Below are 20,237 nucleotides of genomic sequence, written 5' to 3' on the forward strand. Positions count from 1 at the left end.
TTTTTTCTTTAACTCCTCTCCCTCCCAAGGAAAGAAATTCATGTCATACATTCCCTAAATAAATTAGAAAATGAATTCCAAACTACAGTGTTGACTGTAAGCCTTTTAAGTTCATCCTATTAAAATTTCCAGGGATATAAATGCAACATCTCTGTAACTCAAATATATTTATTCTCTGTTTCTCTGGAATTTGAAAAATAATTTAAAGCAGAAGGAATGCATATAAAACAAGGCAAACAGCCATTGGGATTACACTAATTAAATTATTTTAACATAGGCTCACATCTTCGTGTTCTGAAAATTTACTTATTAATTAATCCAGCTATCATATAGAAAGCTTTGACGCAATACTTAAATAATTACAGTATTATAATGTTTCATCCACAACAAAATAACTTATGAAGAGTCTATTAAAAGATAGTGTTAGGTCTTTTCTACCCCTAAAATCATCCTCAAGAAAGAACATAAATGCTAAACGAAGATACCTAAAAGATAGTATATAAATCAAGTAGAATTAATAAAGCAAACCAAATGTCAGAGAACATAGCCTTGAGGTAAAATCTTTACCCTTGCCTGAAAAATGAGGCAAGCTTTCAACATTTTTAGTAATGCCTTTGGGTGTCCACTGCAGCCCTGCAAGATCACTTCTCACCAAAATTTCTCTTTAAGGATGCACAACAGGTTTTGATAATTTGCTGCCTTTTGTCTTTCAGCCAAGGACATTTTCTTGATCAAGAACCCCTCAGAGTTCAGTAGGGTTTTGAAGAGCACCACAGCAGAGTGACTTGGATTGTGGTATGAAACATCTCCAGATAGTCTGAGTGACCATCTGAGGACTGTAGGTTGGACACAGCTGCTAGTCCAGAACTTGTGCTGCTCACATCATATCATCAGCAAATAGCTGGACTGACCTGAAGACTCTGAGAGAGAAGTTGAGCTAATAAAACATCTGTGATTAAGCCCACTGGAAGCATGCCCAGCTCACTTGTATCCTGAAGTGAAGCAGTTCAGCCTCCATCAAAAGACATTTTCACATCTTGCTTGCAAAGTGCCCTCACAGCTCTTCCTCTCTGTTTTCCCTTCAGGAAAGTCTGCACCTGTCTGGAGACAAGAAAGAATAGATAACTTGAGAATGAAGTTCACAGGAGGCTGGTTAACAGAAATTAGCTTTGAAGGGCTCAAAAAAATGGTTGATACATGCTGCAAACCAGGAAATCTTGTTGATGAACTATCCTATTTTCATTGTAGACCTTCTTTATAGTGAGCTTTAACACAGACGAGTGTTTGTGCCTGTTTTTCTTGCTCATGTCAATGAAATCCACTTTTCAAAAAGCACCACCGTCTGTAACGGACTTCAAGAAATGGATGTCAATTTAACTTTTAGTAAGCATGTAGTAATTTCTGAATTTAAGCTCACTGGTGCTCCTCCAAATGAAATGGTACACAGTATCTCAAGAATGCAGGACTGTTTTCTAGAACTGATTATTTCCACGGTATCTAAGTCAATGCAAAAAAACCCAAAACATTGACTTCCCATGTAAATAAAGATTTGTTGTTGTGAAGACATCATCTGTAGAACTTAAGTAGCTCTACCATTTTAAATCACTTATTTGTGAGCTAAATAGTGAGATTAAGTGCACTCTCAGCAAGTTTGCAGATGACACCAAGCTGTGCAGTGCAGTTGATACAGTAGAAGAAAAGGATGCCATCTAAAAGTGTCTGGACAAGCTTGAAAAGTGAGCCCACAAGAACTTAATGAAATCCAACAAGGACAAACGTAAGGCTGGGAGAAGAACTCATTGATAACAGCCCTGCAGAGAAGGACTTGTGGGCTCTGGTAGATGAAAAGTTGGATATGAGCCAGCTTGATTCCTTGAGAATCAAATATCTAGAGAATCAGACATTTTCAACTCCAGAAATAAGAGTGCAGAGCTAACATGTAAGTGTTAGTTACAGATGAGAAAAATACATTCTAGTTAAAAATATATCACGTGTATTTTTATTTATTACTGGAATATCTGTGAAAGGGAAGGTTGTATTTTCTTAGATGTTTGTTCTTATGCTTTTCCACAGATACTATGCATGCACTTATTACACAAGAAATAGAACCTCTTGCATTTCAGAAACTCATTTTGAATCCAATGAACACTGCACTAGATTATAAAAGAGTATTATTCTGAAGGCAAGTTATAATTCTGAATTGGCACAATACCTGCTGCTTCTCAAATTGACATTAGCATTTATGCTTTCTCAATTAATACAATAATTTCAGAAGCACATTATTACAGCTTTTGCATAAAAGATGTGAATAAACTAAATATATTTTGCTTTTGCCTTTATTTTTCTCTATAAACACAAGAATGCTTGACATTTAGCCAAACTGATAAGTTGGCAAGCTTGAAAAGAAAATTAAGTGCTTATTTTTTTAATACTGCAAATATAAAAGAGAAATTTTATTTCTCAATATGAAGTTCAGGAAAAAAAAAAACAACAAACTTTAAGTGAATAAATGATGTGTTTAATATCTTTCTGATGTAGAAAAATGCCACCAAACAACATGGTGTCCTACTAGTGTAATAAACTAGGCAAAAAAATAAATATCCCAGAAAACCTGAACAGCAGAAAAATCTTTAACATTCTTACATTAAATATTCTTATATAATTATTACTCCCACTTGCTCCATGTATAGGAAAACTTACCTGCTTGAGGTAGGAAAATTGCATTTTGCATTTTACATCCAAAAGTTTCATTCCCAAAGGAACTCACATACAATTTGGAACAACATTTCTCAGACTGGAAAAATTAAATTTTCTGCTTTTGTTGTTGTTTTGCTTTGTTTGTTTTTAGGAGAACCTTTCTGGTTTTGATTTCAGTAACGCATCTCTACCCCACGTGTACTAATTGATGCTAATCTACTGGCTTGGAAAAAAAAAAAAACCAACAACCAAAAAAACAAAACAAAACACAACAAAACTAGTAGCATTTGAACTATCTAACCTTGGATATATATACTTGAGACTAATAATTGTCTATGTAAAAATGCAGCCTAGTCTTCTCAAATGCTGGATAAGTGCTGATTCACAGCTGTCAAACTTTCAGCAGTGATCTTGGTTGCTTGTTTTTGTCTTTTTTTTTTTTTTTTTTGTATGCACATGCAAAGTACAGGTCCATATCTTGTGTTTCCCGTAATTTTGAATGACATTCATTGAAATTTGACTGGCAGTGATTTTGGAATATCTAAGCATAAGTAATAGGATACATACAAGCAAAAAGGGGAGATTTGTTTTTTAAAAATAGATGCTGATTGCCAAAACAAATAATCTGAAATCCATATACCCTATTTCTGTATTTATGCCCATTAATCGTAGTACATGCACAATCAGAAAACTCAGTCCAGTGCCAAGATATGGTAACAAAATTATTAGACTTTTAACTTCTGTTCAGATTGCTAACATTTTGATCACTGATGCTCAAAAAATACAAAGTACCAGTACTGTGTTAGAAATTGCCCTCATGCATCCTAGTTACTGTGACTAAATGTGTAATTATAAAACAACCACATTACTGGTCCCAGATTATCTTTTGAGATGGTGTGTTATTGCAGGACGCTGGTAAGCGTATCCTTCTGTGTCTGGAGCCATATGGATGGTAAGCACAACACAGTAGTACAACATATGTGGCAACAAGGAAGAGGAGAATATGCAGAAATGAATATCCTTTTGTTCTCTGTTTTGACAGCATGGGGTGTGTTGATAGGACTAATATTTGGACATCCTCAAATCTGTTCTGGGATTTTGCCTTATTTTTTTGTTCTTATTATGCTCAGCAGTGTGCCTAGTTTCTACATCTTTTTCACTCTTATCCATGGTTGCTGAACCATGTCCTGAGGACACTAGTAAAATAAGAGACATTGCTTCTGCCTTCTGTGAATCTGACATTATTAGCTATGCTCATCAACAGTGATTCATGCTACCATATTGAGAAAAACCTTTATTGCCAGGGAGTACACAAAGGCAGTGCATGAAGGCTGGAGAGAATTTGAGTCTGTGGGAGATGAGATGGCATGCTGCACATCCTTCTTTTATGAAAATTACAAACATTAAAATATTAACATGCAGAGAGTGTTGGCAGAAATAGAAACAGATAATTACATCAGTGTAATCTCTGCCTCTGTAAAATCAACTGGAAAAACACTTCCCTTTTAAATAGGTTATATAAAAAACTCAAGTAAATAAAATAGCTAGTCACCCTACATATAAATAAGATTCCAGTGTTTTCTTTATCAATATTTTCGGTTACTTTGCTTCCAGGATGAGTTATATCTTGCAATGGGACTGTGAGGGGTCAGTGCAGCCCTTTTCCTCATTCTGCTCTCCTCTGCAGGCACCCTGTGCCTTGAGGAAACCCAAATGCCTTTGGAAGGAGGGAAAAGCCCAAAGTTAGACAGTTTCAGGAGGCAGGATCGGTACAGCCTTCTCCCTGCTTGACCAGAATGTTTCAAAGAAACTCTCTGCTTTTGTCTGATCTTTTTATTCCTGCTCACCTCCAGGAAACATGAAGCAACAAATCCACACTTGAGCACAGCAGATGCATTTTCACCTGGCCAGTACTCAAATGAAGAACAGTTCTTCACTCCTATCTCACTTCCAAAGAAAGTTTGCTAAAACACTATGATCTCTTCAAAGGCTTGGTTCCCTCACCTTTTCTTTCCCCTAGCCATAATGAGGCAGCTATCTGGCTGCTTGCTCACTCACACAAAAAAACAGAGAGGTGACAAGTTCCAGCATGCAAAAGATGAATGTGATTGTTTGTACCATTGTTATTTTGAGGATGAATGTGTAGTCAGCACTGTTTTGAACTGGCTGCATGTGATTACATGTGTGAAAGCCCTTGGCAATTGTTTCAGCTTTTTTCTGTTTCTCCAGTAGAACAAAAAGCCTGGTTGTAGGATTGGAGGGAGACTTTTCATCTTACCTGCTCAATATTCACACATTGCACAACATCTGTGTTTTTCAGACATTGTACGGAGAAAAGATCTTTGAGCCCCAGTGAACTGTTCTAAACTGATGGTCAGGGTTTTGAGATGCTACATTTTAGTTTTAAATTAAGAAAAATTAGGCAGTCATTTAATGAGATGATGACACACTGGAATAGATTACCCACAGAGGTTGTGGATGCCACATCCCTACAAGAATATGATCCAAGGCACACAAAAGCTGCTTCACATTTAATTTAAAAAAAAAAAAAAAAGCTGGAAATCCTGAAATATTGTGAGGGTAGGCATGACCAACAAAATCATGAAATCATGTACATAGTGTTAAGTTGAATGCATATCTGTGATTCACTAAATCTCACAGTATAAGAATATTGAGACAATGGGTTTTACTAAGGTAAGTTTGAACAGATGAAGAACAACTTTACACAACTTCGGGAACTTGTTACCAGGGGAGACTGAGGACAGCAGATAGTGTCTCAGGTTAAAATTTCTGCATAACAGAATAAACAGATAGCAAGTGGAACAAGCAAGAACGTAGCCTCCAATATTCCTAACTCAATGGTGGTGAATCCTGGGGAATTAGAAGAATGAGCTGACAGAAATAGTCGGCTTCATATTATTTGCCACAGTCAAAAACCAAATCATGTGCTCTATTAAGCGTTAGCCTAATCCTGAAGAACATTTATTGTGGTATTCCTGACATCTATCTCTCTGTTATCACAACATTCCTCTTCTCAACAATACCATTTTTCTCTGAAATCTCACAAATATTGAAATAAAAAAGGTAAAAAAGCTAAGAAAAGAATCTTCACAGTCAAAGACTGTTTTGCTCATTTGTTTGTTTTTAAAAATAGAACAAATTCCATTTGGTAAAGTGAACTCTTCTGTGTTTCTTGACTTTTCCAAGATCTCTCTAGGTAGCAGGACACCTCATTCAGAGAGATGAGTAACCTGTGCCAAATAGTTTGCTATGGGACACAGCTGCAAATTTGGAAACCACAAACCTTCTATTGACTGGTAAGCTCAAAGTATGTGAGGTGCCATTTGAGATTTGTTCTGCTTCTAAGTAATTCCTTAATTTAATTGTCTGTTTTAATTCTTCTCTCTCCATTTTCTTAGTAAATTTCTGGCAACTGCAGCAGCAAATTAATGAATTCAGAAATGTTTAGACAATTATCATTCCGTTCATTTTAGCATAATGTCCCAAAGAGAACATTTGTATGCTTATTTTCCAGTTCTGAAGTTACACCTAAACTATTCATGCTCCTAAGAATTTCCTAATTAGTATTAAACATGTAATTTTCACTTTGTAATATTTTCTAAAGAGTTCATGTATTTTCTTCAAACTGTCTTCCTGTATTAACAAAATTGCTCATTCCCAGTGCAGTTTAATAATAAGGCATATATCAGGAGATATTACAGAACACGACTTGATCCTTGTTGCCCTTTTTTGTTTGTCTATGCAAAATGGATATAAAATACTTCCAACTTTGGAGTGGCAGCATTTCTAACAGCCACTGCCCTTGAGCGTCAGGATGACCTAGTGTAAATGACTGCATAGGCTCTGAGCACCAGGGAGTTACGTCTCTGAGTCACTTCCATATTCCCCATTAACCTAACTATGACATTTCAGGGTAGAATTGCCAAGATGGAAAATAGGAATATGAGATTTTGAAACAGCATTTCACTCTACAACTCAGAGTTTAGCTTTACGTATTCTGGGGGGAAATTTGACCACTCTCTCCTAGCTATTATTATTACACGTTATAAAATTTAACTTTTTCTTTTTTTTACTTTGCTTTATTTTTAAGGAAGGTTAATGTAACAATCAGAAAGATCAACACAATGATAGAAGAGGTGTAATGACAGAGGGACTAACACAAATACAAAGGTGTTATAAGGGAAGGAAAAAGGACTGCTCTCCCATCTCTGAAGATCTTAGGCTCACAGAGGAAAACTCCACACAGGAGGGATCTCCAGAAAGACATCTTCCCCAGTGACAATCCAGTTATTGTATCTTCGTTTTAGGCAAGATTTTGCTTACAACTTCTATGTGAAATACAGATTGCTACCGATTCTTCATATTCTAAGAATAATATATCAGTTTTTCAGTCCTTGTTCTCGTCTCAGCATTACCACTCTGTACTTTGAATGAACTTACAAAAACCTCAAGTTTCATAGACAGTGAGTATGTTACATAGCTTTTCACAAGCTAGTCAAAAATATGTTTTATGTTACAAAAGGGAAAACCAAATGAGTCCATGCCAAAATAATGCCTAAACTGCCTCCATGGCAAATACTACAAAACTATTAGCAGCTTGCAACTATGTAAAAGCATTCAATGAGAGCAGGAAACTGAGCTGTATATTTAAGTTCAGATTCTGTTTATTCACTGAATAATAAATATCTGAAGAAAAGAAAAAATTGTAAATATTTTGTATTTACATGCAGAAAAATACCATATGTAACACAGTGAATGAATAAAGAGTGGTTTTACTGCAATGGCAGCCTGTTGAAGGAAATGAATGATAGTATTTTACAGATCAAAACTTTGCAACGGATTCATTGTGAAATATTAATAAAATAAGAATTTTAGAGCCAAAGAAATTGGCAAGTTTACTTAGGTGGAGGAGGAAGCATTATTCCATTGAGTCAAGCATAGCATTTTTCATTACGGAGTATACAAAACTGAAAATAGGTTTCAAGTCAGTAAGTTATGGTCTGGAGAGAAAAAAAATAATAACAAAAAGGAAATAAAACATAGAATAAATTGTGCTTTGAAAATCATGGTAAGTGGTTATAAAAATGCAGCTTGAAAAATCTAGTCATAGGTTTTAATAGGTGAGAGAAAAATTCCCTGCCACATGTAGCCACCTAAGTTATCCATTTATTATTAATTAGCTGTGCTCCAGGAATGCACAACCAGATTTGAAGTGGAAAGATCTTACCCCAGGTGGCTGAAGTATGAGAACAAATAACCCCCAGTATAAAATGCTGTTTGCAGCACTGTGAAGCTGGGTGCCATGCTAACCAGTTGTCTTCCAGGAAAGAATAATTTCAAAGGGAACACAATGCAAACTAGTGCAACATTGTCTCTTGGAGGTACTTACTACATGGTCCTACGAAGGCATATAGTTCTGCATTAAAAAACAAACAAACAAACAAAACTTAAAGCAAAAAAAAACAAAAACCAATCAGCTTCACATTGTTCTGAAAAACCTGCAGCTGGTTGGTTACTACCAAATCCACTTCCAAAATGTTTAGACACCCAGAAAGCAAGATCATATTCAGAGAGAGGTTTCTCACATGTCTAACCATGCCAACATTTCTATTACCCATAGCCTTTTTTCCCCATGTTTTTCTGCTGTTAAATTAGTATTCTATAATTAATTACATGAACTATTCTACTGTCTTTTATGCTGCATACGTCAAACTGTGCATTAAAAACAATAATTTCCTTGCAATATTTACCTGTGAAATCTGTAAGAGATGTAGCACATTCAGTTCATCACTGACATCATAATGTGTTTATTTTTGCACTAGAAGTCCCATATGTACATATAGGTCTCAGACAGGAGCATATCAATCTCTCTAAAGATCAATGCACCTTCTGCTTCAAGTCCAGCTAACAGCCAGCCTATAAAAGGTACAGCAGAGCTGGGTTACATGCATCTGTAATCTTTTGCCCCACTTAATACCAGTACCTGAAAACTAATCAGCCAGATATATATATCGAGCTACAGTATAAACAGAGAACTAAAATTATATTTGATGTTTCCTTCTTTCCAGCAATGCAATTTTTTGTCTTGCTTTGAATTTTGCGCAAGGTATTTCCCTCAGAAAACCCCATGAGTGGTTAAGGGATTTTGTGAAGCTGCCAAGTTCAAAATTCAAGCAGACTTGCTTTATCAATACTTATCATGAAGTTTTATTTTCTTCATGATTCAGCAATCTATGTAAAAAGATGTGAAGGCCAGATTCGGGTTCATCACTCCCCCAGTTTTGTTTGTGATGTGAGGGCGTGGGGAAGCCCAACAGCTATGAATGTCCTATTGGGTCAGAGATTGAATGTGTTGCCCAGGATCTTTGCTGGAGATTTGAAATCATATTTACACACATCCTTGATGGTTCTGTCTGCTGTTTATGAGGCACCAGGGGAAGGATGGGAAATGAAGCAGCCTTCTGGGATGAAGTAACTGTTCTTCAGCATTCCCCTTCACTGCTGTTGGTATACATTCAACCTAATAGTATTTGAAGTTAGGTTACAAGAGTTCTGTTCTCAGAGAAAACTGAATTATTTAAAGAGAATATGAACAGAGTAGGTAGTTACATGAAGCGCTAGTGAAGTGTGCAAAATTGATGATCAATTCAGGGATTTATATGAATTCTACAGCAACACCCCAGGCTTGGAAACATAAGTCTCATTTTGTTGTCCAACAGTAGCTGTGGGTGATTTTGGAACAAGAAAGTCTTACGTTTCTGTTACTGTCTTATTATTGACCTGGACTGGTTAGTCTAAATCAATTATTCTTTGCTCATAACATATTACTGAAGATCTGGGAAAGGTAATTAGGAACAGAATAAACAATATTAAATGATGACCACACAGATGATTTGACAAGGCACTCTACTGAAAAGACAAAAAGTTCTGTGGGAGAAAAAAAGACAAGAATAGAACATTTATTTCTATGTCTAATGAAAGGTGAACATAAATGGTTCAGTTGTTCTGTCTCACCCTCAGACTGGTAGATGTGCTTCATTGCCTCACTTACTAATTCAGTGACTCTAAGTGCATACAAACACATTGGTCTTTGGGTTCAATATCTGAGAATATCTAACTGGATCAAACCTTGAAAGAATGCTGAAATAAGTGGGGAAAAAAATAAGAAAATTTTGAAAATAATTAAGTTTTTTTTTTTTTTTAAATAACTGGCAAATAATAACTTGTATAAGTGCAACTGATAAGAGTAAGAACAGATGTTCAGTAAATGCTTTAGCTACAGCCTCAAAAAATTAATGTATTGTAGAAGAATTTGCTGATGTGCAGCAACAAAAATCAAATATGTATTAGATGGTTTATGAAGATTTACTACGTTTTGTGAATATTCATCCTCTATGTATTTTAGTATCAGCCAGTGTTTTGTAAATACAGTTGAAAGATCTCCAAAATTTTTTTCATTCCCCTTCTGTTAGATGGCAGTATTGTGCCAGTCACTGGTTGCTTCCAGCATTAATACTGTTTTAGCATTCACCTTACCTATACACTCCTCAGTTTTTAGTAGAACTACATCCAGCAGTTGTACTGTAATGTATCAAGGATGCATATTTGACAAACAGGTAGTACTGCCAACTCCTGCAGTTCAAAGCATATCACTAGATCTTCAAAATTCCTAAGAACAGACTTTAAGTTCTCTATTAAAAAAAATATATATATTTTAGAAACCTTTTACTGTCTCTTAGATTTTGAACTAAATACATTTGGTCTGATTTTGCTCAGTAATTGTGAGGTTTGCAACCAGGTTCCAAGCCTCTAAATAGATCCTGCACCCTGAGATCATCCCTGACAAATCTCAGGTTTCTTTATCCCAAGCTGGACAAAATCTGGGTCTAAACATCACCCTTCCTCCTTTTTCTATGTGATCTTGCCTTTTTGGAGCCATTTGCTCAGGCTAAGCTGCTTTGATCCTCTCTGTGAGACAAATACATGTTGGAATAGAATTATTTTCTATCTAATCTTGCTCGATTAGTTGCTGTAAAATATTGACTGTGATTTAACGGTTGCATTGCACTGTGTTATACAAATGTCTGCTTAATTGGAAGTGGACATTGATAAATCAAACGATGGCCCTGTTTTCTCTATATGCAGTTGATACTTTTAGGTAACTTCAATTGCGTATGAAATAAAGAGCATATCAAATAATATGTGCAAGAGAATAGGTTTGGAGGGCTGAGAATTTATAATCACTGATTGAAAAAGGAAAACTTGATGAAGTTTTTCTGAAGTTAGAACATGTTGCTGTACTAAGAACTCATATTTCAAGTAGTTGTTACATCTTTAATCTGTGCTTGCTGCTTATTTTATTATTTAATTACAGTTTATATATAATCTATCCAATCTTCTATTAACCACTGTAACCTTGGTTTTAGAAAATGTTCGTTATAGAACTACTTATCAGTCATTTCTTCTTCAATGATTTTGGGGGCTATAAAATTGCTGTTTTGATGCAACACAGATGTTTCCAATGGTATTTCTGATCAAGTTGGTGCTTTATTATTACTTCTTAGAATAGAACCTCTCAGTTTTTTTTTTTTAGTTTTTTCTTCTGTACACTTTCTACTCTAAGTACTTATTTCACTTATTATATTTAACATTCTCTCACTGTAACTTAAGGACTAGATCAGCAATATTATTCTTTACATTTTGGGCAACAATACAGCCTGAATTGAGTGCTTTTGTGATTTCTTAGCTAGAGAAGTTTTTAAAAAGCTAAATAATCTACCAAACAATTGTAATAAAATTAAATTTTCAGAGGCAAAAGTCAAAGAGAAATGGCACTGTAACTAGATATGACCAGCTCACTTGGAGACTGGACAGCAAAGCTATCCTAAACAACAAGAATGTGCTGGGAGCAGAACACATATAGTACAAACTCAAAAGCTGAATATCACATATGCAGAAAGACTGGGCTTGTTTTTGAGGTTCTGTGAGGTTCCTTATTCTAAAGACCTGAAGCCAGTTATTTTTCTTCATACCGCTATTCAGATCTTATAGAAGATCAGAAGAACCTCTCCTTCAGAACTGCAGATGACCTCCAGCCCATGTCTGCCCTCCCAGGCAGTCTATGGGCAAAGTTTCTGTGACAAGGAGTAGGAGAGTGTGTGGCTAATCCTGCTTTATAATTGTTGGAAATATTCTCTCTCGGTGGCACTTATAAAAACTAAAATGAGTTCAATTAACTGGACTACATCAGTAAATAGAGAACATGCAGCAACAGCTGAATGATTATGTAGGGCAAAACACTGTGGTAACCAACTGGCTGCAATATGCTCTACTAAATTTAGATCGTATATTGTACACATAGGGAAGGTGATGTGTACTGTGGTCAGATACCTTGGACTTGTTTGCTGTCTTATTGATTAGGTGTTCAAGTCTGAACTGTTGTAAATTCTTTCACATCTCAGTGCCTACTGTCAAATATGCTGCCTGGGGAGCTTGGAGCTACAGTTCTGTTTAAAGACAGCTTTAAATTGTTTCTTTTCTCAGTGTTCAATTGTTCAGTTCTTCTTTTCCAGTGCTTACTACTTTTAGAGCCCAGTCATGAGCAGAGCAATATAAATTTAAGTTGTCATTACAACAGAGTTGTGAAAGCTGTGTCTATCAGCTGAAGCGAATCACTAAAGCTACTTTAGAATTTAAGCTGCAGTCATTTTTCTTGCAATTAAACAATATGTATGATATAAGTATCTGACCGACCAGATTATCTCATTCACACTGTGGAAAAAAGCCCAAAAACCATCATCATTCATGTACTCATTCAACATATTGCATGACAAGCTGTTTATGTCGTGAATGTAAAAAATTAATCACTCCAAGACAAGATCTAGTGTGCTCATAGCAGCAATAACAACAACATGGAGATAACTGAATGGAGTAAACATTTTTAAACTTCTGGGTACATTTAACACCAAGAAGCTTTTCTAATTACATTTCAACTACTGATGTTAAATATTGAAAACTATTGTTATCCTCCTATGCATACAGATTCTCCAAAACATGGAGAAAATATAGAAAACTCCAAAAAGGAGGGATCTCCAGAAAGAGACCCTCCCCAGCAGCAGTCAGCCCTTAAATGGGTTGGTGCCTTAAATAGGTGGCCCTTAAATAGGAGAGGTGCAGCCAGGCTCCATCCCTTCTGGTCACACAGCTGAATTGCCTTCACCTGTGCTCCCAGGACTGACCCAGTCCTTGTCTCAGGTGATTAATCAGTTGTTAAGGCTGTGACTCAACAGTTTCCATTCAGAAAATATAAAGTAAAATCAAGTAAAATTACATAAACTTTGAGTTCCAGTACATAATTCTGAATCCTTTTTATCAAGAGTTCATATTCTGCAAAGAAACATTCTTTGATTCCTGTTCTATTCTGTGTTTCCTGTTCTTTTCTGTGTTCACAGCAATTTATAAGCAAATTACAAGCATTAGAAAGATTTCTGTACTGAAAGATGTAAATTTTCATATCCCTACACGCCTATAAAGCATAGCACAAAGTCTAAATTGGGTGTAACATCTGCAGCTCATGGGTAAGGAAAAAAGTAGTTCTGAGAGTCATAGACCACAGTGCGTCAAGCACTCAGCCATCTTAGAAAAATTCTGAAACACAGGAAAGACAAATAAAGCTGCCATGAAGCTGGTCACAGAACAAAGAAAACTGGAACTACAGAAAATGAGAGTAGGAGTTAATTAAGGAAAAGAATCATAAAACAGACAGAAAGAAGGAGTCTGATGCTTGATTTTGCATCCGGTAGTACAAGTGCAACCACCTGTGCCACTGGCTGAGGCAGAGATCCTCCAGGAAAAATATGAGCTATGCATGTAATCACAGATCATATGAGAACGCATGCATTAAGGAAAGTCAGACAATTTTCATTCTGTTCTTTTGTTTTACACATTCCTAAATAGCAGCTGATGTTGTTTCACTAACATATCTTATATTCATAATTATGAAATAGATTTAACATGTACGTATAGTAACAGTTCATTGCCCATTGTAGAAAAATACTACAGAACTCAGCTCTACAATAGACTGTTTTTTAAAGAAAATTACCATGCAAATGTTTCAAACTGTGTTTTTTGTAATAATAATAAAAGAACTTTATTAGTTTTATTTATAAAGTTATTAGACATACTAAATTAGGTTTCTGCCTCTGCTACTGCTAAACATTTTAGCTATTGTATACTGGGAGAAATGTATCCATGAGATAAAACAGTTGGTCCTACACTAAACATAGACCAGAGCACAAAAAGTGTCTAGTAGCATGATGGACATTGAGAGTTTGTTTGCCTCTGCTTTAACAGAAGATCCTAGCAGCACAGCAAGTTACCTTTCATGGCTTACAGCTGTGCATTTTAAAGGCACCTAAAATTCTTCAGCATGATTCTGAAGTTTGTGGACTATCCATCTGGCAGAAGAAAGTTGAACACTGGTTTGCAGGAGTCCTGAAATTTCTCTAAATTACAAGTGCAGAACATCAGCACAACTTTGACAGAGCACACCATGCAGTGGCTCTGAATCAAGCTGTAGCATTCACTAACACAGCCAGAACAAACACTACAGCCAGGAGGAACTCTAGCTAACAAGAATTTTCCTAGCATTCAAGTTTAAATGAATCGTCACTGTCACGGAACAAACAGTAAGAACTACTTCTATTGATAAAGGCCATTTTTTTGACAGCCCTATCCCTATTTGCTTTGATTTGAGCTTTTACACATAACAGTTTAATTAGAGAAAAAAAAAAAAAAAAGAAAAAAAAAAATGCAGTAAGTTTCTGTCCAACACACGTAAAAATCATGCAAAACACAAAGGATCCGAAAAAGAGTCTGGAGAAAGAACAAGTCTAAATGAGAAAAAGACCAAGAGAAGTAAAGACCAGACTTGCCATCTGGCTCAGATACAACCTCTTTACTTCAGCATTTTTACAGAAGAACATCCTGATAAAATCCAGCTTCACAGCATTAGAGATGATCAGTAAGTCAAAAGAATGAGTTTTCACTTTACATCATACTGAAACATCACAATGAAAATTAAAGTTGAATTTATTGGTTCAGCTATATCTGGTAGCTATATCTCTTTCTAAAATATGGTTTCAGAGACATTTAGCAACTAGTGCTAATAGCTGATGTTCTAGATCCTATCTTTTCATACAGCTACTGCCGACATTTCATAGTTCATGCATCCTTCAATTAGTCTTTTCCTTTTAAATCTTATGTCCTAAAAAAAAGACAAGAGTTCAGCTCAATTAAAATAAATAATGAATGTAGAGTACTATGCCAAGCATAGCATTTCTCCCTGGCATAAAACATATGCAACTGTCAGATTCCCAAATCCAATCAATGAAATAAATGAGAGAGAATTAAGAGTGCTTCTTCACCTCCCAAAAGCCTTAGCAGCTATCTTGTAAATATATGGGATAACATTTCACTTGTATAGACCAGGAAGAAGTTGTTTGAGTTACTTTAGTGGTTGCTGCAGTAATACCTACAAGACCTATGCAAGATCAGAATGCTGCTTTTCTACATTGCGCACACACACACACGCACAAGAAAAAAAAAAAAAGCCATGAAAATATTACTCTTAGTGAGCAAGGTAAAAAGTTAAGGGGAATTAGAGGTTTGGAAATTTGAAGTGGGTAATGCCAAGCTCAGAGATAAGACAGAAAATAATGCAGTAAGAGAGAAGAAGTTATTGTCAATAATATTTGAAATACCTAAAGAGAACACAATTTGGGCTGATCAAACTCCCTCGGGGAAGCAAGAGAGCTTCAGAGGTCATTGAAGGAGCACTTTAGAGTGCATCAAAAAGATCTTATGAACTCGTTACCACATCTTCTTGACCTTCTAACTATTTTGGTAAATCCATTCTCAGCCTTTTCCCTCTGGTGTTTTAATGTAACTCTTACAAATGTGAGAAAGGTAGAGAGGTACAGATATTTCACACACTGTGCTTCAGCAGTTTGCTTTCCAGGAATGTTCTTAGACAAAGTAAAATATTTGTTTACTCTAGCAGCTTGTCTGGCAGCTGAGCATTGTCGAAGGCAAAATTTATCTCCTTGCTTAAATTTAAAAGTTAGGCCTAAAAATCACACCTGCACAAAAGGTGTTACTTAGTTACTGAGTAATGACTGTTGCAAATGTAGCCTTTATACCACTTGAAATATCCTGCTACTCTTTTTGCTAACAAAATGATATGGCCAATGTTAATGGAGAAGTATACACCCTCCATATACTGTCAAGCTCAGTTACTGTACTCTCTTACTATCACCACACACATCCCACCGTACGTCCCACATCACAGAGTTAATATTTTAATTTTTCACTTCAACTCTTCTCCTATTGTCCTTCTTCTTTCTTTATCTTTATTTTTTTCCAGCATTCTTCTTTTCTCTCTGAATAATAATCACAGCTATAATTTGATTTCTACAGTTTCAATTACATCAGAAGTAAGATAGAAAACTTTTCCTTCTTTTGGTGATATCATAATTCAAACTGTATGCCCTGATCATCATGGAAACCAGGCTTCTCTCTTCAGTGCTTTTACAGGATCTCTTGCATTCACCTCAGCGTAGGGGAAAGGAGCACTATCAGGTCCCCTGATATCTGCTTGGAGAAGGTCTTTCAGCTTGTTTGTGTTTCACAGTTTTTTTGCAATTGCTCTGTGACTGTCACAGGCTCTGATTTGCAAAAGCTGAACCTTCCCAAATTGATTAACTTAGACGTGCTTCCATCAGGACTCACACCTGAACCCAGTTTTAGATCTCTGTAAGCCTGAACACAGCCTCCAAACAATACAATTGTTAAGAATTATCTCAGATTGTTCTCAGTCCTCATGTTATTTTCTTATAGATATATCAGGAAGACAATCAGTAAGAAGAAATACAAAATCATGGAAGAGGAAATAGGTCCCAGTTAAGTACTGCAGATGATAACCTAGCTCTCTTGTGAACAATTGCTTTGGAATAAGAGAATTCTGTGTGAAATTTGTGTTTGCTCAGTTTTGGGTTTTTTTCCCCCCCAGAGTACTGTACTCTTGGGCAAGTACAGCATGTAAAAACAGGCAAAAGGTCTTCTCCCAGGTTTGTTTTTAGCTTTCCAAAAAGTAAGGAAGATGTGCTTCTTCAGTTTCTTTTGCAAAAAGGTGGCAAGACTGTCATAATTATGCTTAATTATGTCTCTCTTTTCTGTGTAAGCACTTGTGAAGAAGAAAATGTATCATAAATTGAATTTCTTTTTTCAATATGATTAATTTCTACAAATAAAACACCACCCAAGTATGCGTCAGATTTTTGCTTTCCAGCCTTTTTATGCTGGCTTTAAATTAAACAAAATTGAAATAAATTCTTATAAAAATAATGGGAAAAAAAGTTTATTGTACATACAATTATACTTCATATCAGGCAGATCTGCAATTTTTGACTGTCTTCTGGATGCTATAAAGCTATATTTACCAAAGATGACAAAGAGAATGTTTCAATCAGTCTGCTATTTCGACAAGATATCATTTTTGGGCAAGCAAATTTATTTGTCCTTGGTATAACACAGCTGCTCAGAAATCATTTCAGATTGACCTTACTTTAATCAGGCCAAATCAAATCTTGTTTGTTTTACACTAACTGCTGTAATTCAGAATAAAAAGGTGCTGAAGCTGATGCACTGATTGCCAAAACCAGAGAAGCAGGAGGGTAAACTTTGTGTTTTAATGTGATTTCCCCAGCTGCATCAACAAATTCAGGTAAAAGTCTCTGAGAAGCCTGTGTGTAATAACATACCTTGCAAAACGTTCAAGCAAACAGCTTGATTTACCGTACCTTTGATCTCATCCAAGGAATGTGGATTGTGCTTAAAAAAATAATTTCACAATCAATTTTAAGAGCCCAATGTCAATGAGGTGAGTGAAATAATGGTAGCACTAAATGTTTGAATGGTAATGAGAAGCTTCAAAGGTTATATTTTTCTTAAACCTCTGAGAAAATATTTTTATTTTTATAATTATCAAAATATCAGGCAAAGTTGCAGTTCCTTGCAGTTCCACTAACTGTACTCAGATTCCTTAAAAACAAGTTTGAGCAGTTATGTATGTTGAAAAACCTCAGTTAACTTACATTTTTAGAAAAAAATATGAATTACAACCCCATCATAAAAATCAGCATAATCTCCCAATTCAAAGAATCAAATCAACACCAAGCTGCATTTCCCTCCTAACAGTTTCTCACTCGGGACCTGATGTACAGCAGAAAAGTGCTTGCATATTATTAACATACTTGTCATAATGTAATCAACAGATCCTTTTCAAAACACAGGTTTTAAGAGGCAAGTTAATGCAAGTGTGTCCAGGCTGGACAAAAATGTCAAGCTTGAGGAAATTAATTATAAAATCCATTTTTTTCCACAGATTAAGCACCTCAGAAGTCCATAAGGTTTTAGTACTTCTATACAGTGCTAATTAGAATCCAGAATTACTATCTGGTTATCTTACTATATTTAGTCTGTAAAATTTGAAAAGTGAAGCAGGTAGGCAATCTTTCCGTATTGATTAACTAGTCACTCCTCAAAAAGTTTTAGTTTCCTCGCTAGTGAAATGGAAATCCAAGGCACAGCTGAAAATGAGATGGGTAGATGATAAAACTTTGAATTCAGCAAAGGCCTACAGAAGTTTCTTCCTGCATCACCCAGGCAATTATCTGTGCTGCAGCAAAATATCCGCAAGTACTTCTCTCTCCAGCAGGGATGTATTTCATAAGATTGAATCACCAAGGATATGTTCAGCTGGGACAAGCCCTCAAGCAGATCACGTAAAAAGACAGAAACATTGAAGGAAGATTTGTTTATCTGCTGTTGCCTGCATATTGGTGAACAAATAGCCCCTTAATGTTTCTGTCATCTGAGAAAACACAAAGGAAAAAAAATATATCACTCTGTCTAGAACAAATTAATACAATCTATATTAGCATAGCTCTCTGAAACCAATAGGTTTTTTTAGATTATATACACAAAGAATCAGCATACTTAAAGGGACAGAGCTCTCTCTACATCTTTCAATTGCTTCCTCTACGATAGCAGCATTACTTAGTTTTCTGCAGATTGAAGGTCAGTTCTCTGGCATTCTCTGCATAACATTAAAAGAAATGAAAATCCATAAACCACTGGGTCAAGATATTACTTTTCTTTGTATGGAAGGCTAATTTATTGTGAACATTCATTTCCACAAAATCAGTAGGAGGATATAAAAATAAAATTAAAATATATATATATATATATGTGAGAAGGCTTATTTTGTAAATTCGGTTTATAAAGACAGACCACAAGAAGAATAAAATTTAGAAGAAAAATTGTGGCAGAAAAGCAGGCAAAGCAATAGACACTGAGAAGAGCAGTATATAGTGTTGGTGAGAAGCCAATAAACAGCACTTGAAGAGGTTAGCGAGCATGGTAGCATACAAGCTATCCAAGGGAGACGTTCAGAAATGAATTTTCATTTCAGCTGTTCCAATGATAATGGAATACAACTTCTGAGAGCCTCTGAGGTGTGCAGCCAAGAGACACAAGTCCACATTTATGCGATCTAAAGTTCTGCTAATATGTCAGTACACATTTCCAGACAAAAATAGTTGATATATTTTAGGAATACTCATTTTCTGGAGATTTGTTTTGAAACAAAAGTAAAACAGAAAAACTAAATTGAAATCATAACTCTCCATTGTTTTGATGGAATGAAGGGTTATTTTCTGCCAAGTGTTTCTAAAAAGCAAACCTTGATGTCTGTTTTTTTTGTTCCCAAAACAAAGCGAGTTGCTACAATGCATTATGTAGAGCCGCAAATCATCTCTACAAACCCAATTATTTGCAAGTATTTTTATTTTATCTTGTGAATGCAAAGTCCTTGACTAGAAGACAACCATCTATTACAAAAGTATTTTGGTGGATAGTATGCACAATGGTAAATACATGGAAGCCATTCTCACAAGGACAACATACAATAAATCTATTTAAAATGAATAAAGATAAACAGCACATACAGTCTTGTGCTGTGGAAAGTTTGTGCAGCCAGCTCAGAAAACCGATCATAACTCACAGCTATTTGTTTCTTTGTTGCATTTAAAAATTTATGACTGCCCATATGTCATCCATTCTCAAGGCCCTTGACTTCAGGAGCCAACACACAGTCAGTTAAGATACCTAGCACAGTTATTATTTGAGAAGAAGTTACAGTAAGAATACAGAGATCCATAAAAGCAAAGCATGAGAATTGACTTGCTATCACTGAGGCTCATCAGTGACCTCTGTCGTCTTGTCCACTAACAAGAAAATGCACATTCCCTATAACCCACTGCTGTATTATAGAGCAGCAGTGGCCTTGAGGTAAATTACACTTATTGTGTTACTCAGCAAGAAAAGCCGCACTGTTTCAAACGAAAAAGCAACTTCAGTCACATATTTTAGCAGAGAATGGATGTTTTTGTGGCAGAGGG

The sequence above is a fragment of the Tympanuchus pallidicinctus genome, unplaced genomic scaffold (genome assembly GCF_026119805.1).
Source record: "Tympanuchus pallidicinctus isolate F22 unplaced genomic scaffold, pur_lepc_1.0 scaffold1, whole genome shotgun sequence".
Taxonomy (NCBI): Eukaryota; Metazoa; Chordata; class Aves; order Galliformes; family Phasianidae; genus Tympanuchus; species Tympanuchus pallidicinctus.